The 7,500-nt window shown below is 50.3% G+C and overlaps 1 non-coding gene across 1 annotated transcript in view; it reads right to left on the reverse strand.

Annotated features, from left to right (window-relative positions):
- Window positions 1-172, reverse strand: part of LOC124771401 — a 1,897-nt gene extending 1,725 nt beyond the window's left edge. The window contains exon 1 of the ribosomal RNA XR_007013412.1: window positions 1-172. This exon is cut by the window's left edge and continues 1,725 nt beyond it. This is a non-coding gene — a ribosomal RNA (small subunit ribosomal RNA).
- Window positions 173-7,500: the final 7,328 nt, after the last annotated feature.

Here is a 7,500-nt window from a genome sequence, read left to right on the forward strand (position 1 = left end):
ATGTATTAGCTCTAGAATTACCACAGTTATCCAAGTAACGTGGGTACGATCTAAGGAACCATAACTGATTTAATGAGCCATTCGCGGTTTCACCTTAATGCGGCTTGTACTGAGACATGCATGGCTTAATCTTTGAGACAAGCATATGACTACTGGCAGGATCAACCAGGGAGCTGCGTCAACTAGAGCTGAGCAGCCGGCCGCCCGGGAGTGTGTCCCGGGGGCCCGCGCGAACACGCAAGCGTCCGCTCAATCATTCTGCAAACAGGAGGAGGCTGAGCTCCCCTGCACAATACACCTCGAAACCCTCTCAGGTCCCGGCGGCGCGCAGCGCCGTCCCAAGTACTTGGTCGGGTTCGAGAGAGGCGCAATCGCCCGGAGTTAGGCGAGTAGACGCTTTCGGTGCGACCACCCGTGCTCCCAACTGAGCTTGCCGCTGCCGACAGAGGCCCGGGAGCGTGCTGTCGTGGCATTGCCGGCGGGAGACAACACGCGCCACCTACGGTGACCGGCAGCTCCAACGCCAGCGCCACAGAAGGACAAAAGCCCCACTTGGGTGCCGAAGCGAACTCTCCCAGCACAGCGCACGCGCCAACACATCCGCACAGCTGCGATACAAACCACCAGCGAGAACCGCTGGGGCGACCGAGCAGCAGACGGCGTCGCGGCGCCGAGCGCCGGGCGGCGGCGCATCCTCAACGCACACAGTCCTCAATCGGACCAGCACACTGAAGATGTCCACCGCGCTTCGCACCGGGCCCGCGAGGACCTACTTTGGCCGCACGGCGCCGCGCGCAGGGTGCGCCGGCGCGCAGCTGCGACGCCTGCCGCGTCCGTCGGCCGGCGCGCCTGCCACTGGCCGCCCCCACCAGCCGGCTGTAGCGCGTGCGCCCACGCACCGCGCGGCCAGCACGCCGGGAGGCGCCCCCTCACCGGCCGGGGACGGTCCCACCCAGCCACCGCCGCGTATCGCTTCACACCCAGATGCCGTTCAGTTTCGTCGGCATGGTGGGTATCGCTGGAACAACCGGTTAGTACCTCAACCTATCGTCGCCATCACCGATTCACCCCTAGCGAGAACAACCGCACCACAACAGGTTACCATTTGTTCATTTGCGTAACTTCACCAGAAAACGCAGGCGTCCATCGCCATTTGCAACTTCCACGATTATTGCATGCCTGTGTCAGGTGTCACGCCACACTACGTCTGCCCACATACACGCAACAAAATGTGCACGCCTAGACAATACGTGGAAGGTGGCCCCCGTACGTATGCGATGTCCATTGCTCGAACGACTGTCAACCGGCCTCTGTAGCATGTCGCAGATATGGAACGCGGTGCACCATGCCATCACGGTGTGTGAGGAGAGACGACTAGGTCCGAATACATCAACAGACAGCTCATGCTGATCGCCATCCACGGCGTCCGTTCCTCCCACACGTCTCTATGGCGTACCACACTGCAATCCAGCTCTCATAGGGAGACGACACGTAGCTGCGTGCACAATATTTGCACTGTATGGTCCGCCGTTTTTGGGCGCAGTCGTTGTACGGTCACACATGTGCCACGATGTATCATTCAGTACATAAGGACGAATGTGCAGTACAGATTGTGGTTTACGCGTACGACATTAGCGGACAGTTGACACAGGCCGCACCACAACGTAGCCTGAGTACGTCGCATGCGGAGGGCATTGAACATGCAAAGTTCTCACCAACCAGCTTGCGAAGGCAGGGGGCAAGGTGGGGACGTGGGGAGGGGCGGCATGTACGTCCTGCTGCCATCCACATTACAGTGTACAGCAGGAGCATGTGGAAAGTGAGCAAGACTTGCAAGGTGTTTAACATGAAGCGATACACAGGGGAGCGGGGAGTGCGAGTAGCGAACTATATTGCGAGGGTTGCGGGTGGGCAACACTACACTAATTGAACGAGTCGTATAACAATTACAGAGCAGGTTTAGGCGACAACGTGGGTTACGTTAGGCGACAACGTGGGTTACGTTAGGGGACAACGTGGGTTACGTTAGGGCACAACGTGGGTTAGGTTAAGGCACAACGTGGGTTAGGTTAAGGCACAACGTGGGTTAGGTTAAGGCACGACGTGGGTTAGGTTAAGGCACGACGTGGGTTAGGTTAAGGCACGACGTGGGTTAGGTTAAGGCACGACGTGGGTTAGGTTAAGGCACGACATGGGTTAGGTTAAGGCACGACATGGGTTAGGTTAAGGCACAACATGGGTTAGGTTAAGGCACAACATGGGTTAGGTTAAGGCACAACATGGGTTAGGTTAAGGCACAACATGGGTTAGGTTAAGGCACAACATGGGTTAGGTTAAGGCACAACATGGGTTAGGTTAAGGCACAACATGGGTTAGGTTAAGGCACAACATGGGTTAGGTTAAGGCACAACATGGGTTAGGTTAAGGCACAACATGGGTTAGGTTAAGGCACAACATGGGTTAGGTTAAGGCACAACATGGGTTAGGTTAAGGCACAACATGGGTTAGGTTAAGGCACAACATGGGTTAGGTTAAGGCACAACATGGGTTAGGTTAAGGCACAACATGGGTTAGGTTAAGGCACAACATGGGTTAGGTTAAGGCACAACATGGGTTAGGTTAAGGCACAACATGGGTTAGGTTAAGGCACAACATGGGTTAGGTTAAGGCACAACATGGGTTAGGTTAAGGCACAACATGGGTTAGGTTAAGGCACAACATAGGTTAGGTTAAGGCACAACATAGGTTAGGTTAAGGCACAACATAGGTTAGGTTAAGGCACAACATAGGTTAGGTTAAGGCACAACATAGGTTAGGTTAAGGCACAACATAGGTTAGGTTAAGGCACAACATAGGTTAGGTTAAGGCACAACATAGGTTAGGTTAAGGCACAACATAGGTTAGGTTAAGGCACAACATAGGTTAGGTTAAGGCACAACATAGGTTAGGTTAAGGTACAACATAGGTTAGGTTAAGGTACAACATAGGTTAGGTTAAGGTACAACATAGGTTAAGGTACAACATAGGTTAGGTTAGGTTAGGTTACACGTTGTTGTAAGGAAAGGTGTAGGGGGGGGCGGGGGCGGCAGGTTCGTTGATAGTGATTATAGTAAGTGAATGCTTGTGACATGATCAGATTTGTCACGTCAGGATGCACCTTTGGCTTATTAGAGGCGGCGCTCCAATTCTATGCTTGTGTCAGACCTGTGTCTTTGACTCATGTCATTGTTTGTGCGCTGTGACAGGAGGTACTATTGTGATGTTGGGTGCACCGTTGTATAGGACATGTGTGGGTGTTGGTGCCTGATCTGCGCAATGGTGGATGTCGAAAGGGTGGGATATTGTATTTTCCGCATGGACCTCCTGGTCTGGTTGTGATAGTGTGGATTGTGTAATGTGGCGGAGAGGATGCACTGGATGTTGTTCCATGCTGGTGCTTACATATTGTATGTGCGCCCGTTAGAAGCAGAGAGTGGTGCGTGATCAGAGTGGCTGGCTGACGTGTGGTTCCCATTGTGGGCAGACTCTTTCAGCATGTATACGGACAGTTGTATATATATTCTGTAGTTTGATGGCTCTGCATTGATTACTAATCAGCGCCGTGTGTACGGGTAATCTGGTTCCAGTCCAAAATGTTCCATCTGTGTACATTAGTGACAAAGACTCCCCTCATGCAGTGGGGCTCGGTCTGTTATAACTCTTCCGCGTAATATATTTGCCCCACGTTTTTGCGACTGCGAGTGCGAGTGCAACGCGCATGGGGACCGACATGCTGATGGCTCGGTATCGGACGCCGTACAGTGAGCAACGCGATCGCGTCTCTCGCTCGTAAGTGGTACAGGTCGCGGCTCATGTATAGGGACAAATTTTTTTTTTTTTTTTTTTTTCCCAAATTTATGGAACATGCATAACCCACTTTCTAACACTTTTGAGTGGGCGTATTGTGACTAACTATCTCTGCTATTACACTACAGGAGTGGATTATTAGTGCATGCATACTATCTAGTTATTAAGTAGCTTTGCTTAATGCCAATCATCGGCCTCTTAGCCTCTCTGGAACGCTGCCAGAGAGTTGCCCGTCCCTAGCCACGTGGAGGCGGGCCGCTACTTCTAGAGAAACCACTCCATTTGTGTTACTCTTTTATTCCCCCCACCACCATGCTGAACTAACTACAACTACTACCTACTCTAAGTCAAGACTTAAACAAACGTAGTATATACATATTTACAATTGCGCATTAGATCTTAAGCGCATTTACTCTCTCCCAAGGTAGGCTCGCTGGGCCTCCCTTGAGATTTTGTTAACGAGTTTTGCGAAATTGCTGAACATTTCGCTGTCTGTTAATATTTCATTAACATTTCTAGTCCGCAGAAGCTGCCTCTCCCCTGAGACAGCCTGTTCATATATTGGGCACTCGAACGCTATGTGTTCTGGCGATCCTTCATGGGCACCACAGTCACACTCTGGTGTTAGCCTTTTCCCTATTTTATGCAGGTACGTGGGATAAGGACCATGTCCTGTGAGGAAGTGAACTATGCCCTGTGAGGGCTTCATTATCTTGTTATTTAATCTTCCCCTTACTGTGGGTATAAACCCATGGACTCTACGGCCCGTACTGGATCCATCCCATTCGTCCTGCCAAATGTCAAGCACTTTCTTGCGAATGGCTTTGACACTTAACAGAGGAACGCCCATTATGTCTTGTACCCTGTCGATGTTCTGTTTGCGCAGCCAATAGAAGGCTGCGTGCTGCCTTATTATTAGGTCTAATGGACATAGACCCATAATTACCAACAGTGCATCTGTTGGACTTGTGTTGAATGCCCCAATGCATCTCAACAGAACGTTCCTCTGTATTCGCCTGACAGCGGCGGCAGGCCGCACCAGAGCTAACCTGTGGGCCCACACACTGGATGCGTGCCCTACTATTGGTGCCAATATACTGTTATGGTAAATATTTATTGCCTTTGACGGCAGATGGAACCTTCTTTGTCCAATTGATATTATCTTATTGAACAAAGCTAAGGACTTTGTCGTTATTTGCTCGATATGCGGAATGAAACTCCAATTCTCATCTAAATATACCCCAAGGTAACGGGCATATCTCTGTCGTGACACTACTTGGCCATTAATTCTGACCGTTGGGTCCCTATTTAACTTGCCTTTCAAGAGCATATATAGGGATTTTTGTGGTGCTATGGACATTTTAGTCTTCGTACACCAGTTGGTTAATAGATCAATAACCAGTCGTGATCGGTCCTCGATCACATTGCGAGTGTCACCTTCTACTAGAATTGCGAGATCATCCGCATAAGCAACGACTCCCAGAACTGCAGTCTCTCGCTGCAGGACGTTCAACAAAGGTTCCATGTTAATATCCCAGAAAATGGGACCACACACCGATCCCTGGGGACAACCACGGGATACTCTTTTAGATACGACGGCTCCAGGAGCCGTTATCCTAGCAGTCCTTCCATCACAGTAGGCCTCCAGACAGCCATACAGCAGCCGCGGGCACCCAATCTCTCGCAGACGAGAGAAGAGTGCCGGCCACCACAGGTTGTCGAAGGCCCCTGAGATGTCTATCATTATACCAAGTACATACTTTGATGTCGCAGAGTGAACAATCCGGCAAACCTCATTGATCGCATCCTGGGTGGAGCGACCCTTTCGGAATCCGAACTGCCTATCACTCATACCATACAGAGTTCGATGACTCTGGAGACGGTCAGCCAGCAACTTCTCAAATGCTTTGCCCATTACATCCAGCAGACAGATAGGCCGATAGGATTTCGGCACTGTTGGATCTTTATCAGGGCCTTTCCTGATAATTACAACTTCTGCAGTTTTCCACTTTAGTGGATAATAGCCCCTTTGTAAACAGCTGTTGTAAATACGACTTAGTGCCGGGGCGACCAAGTGTGCGAGTCCCTGTAAGATCTCCACAGGGATCCCGTCAGGACCAGGCGCCTTCTTCCTTGCAAAGGTGTAGATGGTTGCTTCTACCTCCTCTGCTGAGAAAGGGCACACGTTTGTATCGTTAAGATACGGAATCGACAGCGCCTGACGTATGTCCCGCTGCTCGTGCGAGTCTTGGTCCTCAATGTCATCAGGCAATAATGTATCCAACAGCAACCTTGCTGTTTCTTCCCAATTCTTGGTCATGTCTCCATCCCCAGCACGTAGCGTAGACAGCATCATGGGCGATCTTATTTTTTCTCGAACGATTTTGTAAGGAACTCCCCAAGGGTCTGTTCCCAGCTGATCGTTCACAAATCTTTCCCAGGATTGGCGCCTTGTAATGTCCAACTGATCCTTGTATCTCTGCTTCAGACGACGATAAATACGCAGGTGGTATTGTCGTTCGTCATGGGCAAAGCTCCTTTGGTAGTTGCTTCGCGCCCTTCTGACTGACCGTTTGAGCACAGTCAATTCAGGGGTCCATGGGGTGGACTCCCTGCAGATGTATCTCGCTATTCGAGGTACAGCCAGTGTGATAGCCGTTTGCACGGAGCTTACCAGCTCCTCCACAGCTTCATCAATATTACCTATGTCCTCTCCGAACTCGGGAGGACTGAACACCTGCACGAGTCGGTCCCAGTCTGTCCGAGCATAATTGAAGCGTTCCACCCACTCGCCTGGCACATCCGTGATGGTCGGCGCTATATCAAATGTTATACAGTTATGATCACTGACAGTAAGATGTTCTCTTACTTGCCAGTTATGGACGTGGGGTGCTGCCCTCTCGCTTGCTAGTGTGACATCAATATTTGATGTTGCACCCGCCCTCCCTGAGTAGGTCGGGGGGTACCCAGGCAAGTTTAGCACATACATGTGCGTTTCCATTATCAAATCAACAAGCTCCGCACCCCTACCGTCCTGTACATCACTGTGCCAGAGTGGGGACTTAGCATTAGCATCAAGAGCTACAATTATAGCCTGCCCGGCTAAAACTCGTAGTATCCAATTCAGCTGATCAAGATAAATCTTGATGTCATGTCTGAATTGGCAGTAGACGTTTACAACGTACATACTGTAAGACAGCAGATTTAGTTGTACAACTATAATATGCTCAGTACAGAACTGATTTAATATCGTAGTTTTAATAGTTTTATTCAATACTATAATTGCACTCATGGGGTTCCCACCTGAGGATACCACCTGTGCTGTTGCGGGAAAACCAGGGACTCGACCCGCACAGGAGTTCGGTTCTTGTATCAAAAGAATATCTATTCCTTCTTGTTCCGCTACCTTCCGTAGCTCATGTGCAACCATCTGGCTGCGCATAGCATTGACTTGTACCACTTTAAATATCGCCATAATCTGTTCTTTGGACAAGTCTGTCTAAGAACATTCGGTGGGTTGGACAATCTTTAGGTCCACCACACTTACGGCCTCGTCGTCTGCATGGTACACATACCGCAGCTTTGTCCTTATTAGGACAGCCTTTTTTGATATGTCCAGAGAGGCCACAATGGCCGCAAATGACATCGGGTTGC

Source organism: Schistocerca piceifrons, unplaced genomic scaffold, assembly GCF_021461385.2.
Source record: "Schistocerca piceifrons isolate TAMUIC-IGC-003096 unplaced genomic scaffold, iqSchPice1.1 HiC_scaffold_936, whole genome shotgun sequence".
Classification (NCBI taxonomy): Eukaryota; Metazoa; Arthropoda; class Insecta; order Orthoptera; family Acrididae; genus Schistocerca; species Schistocerca piceifrons.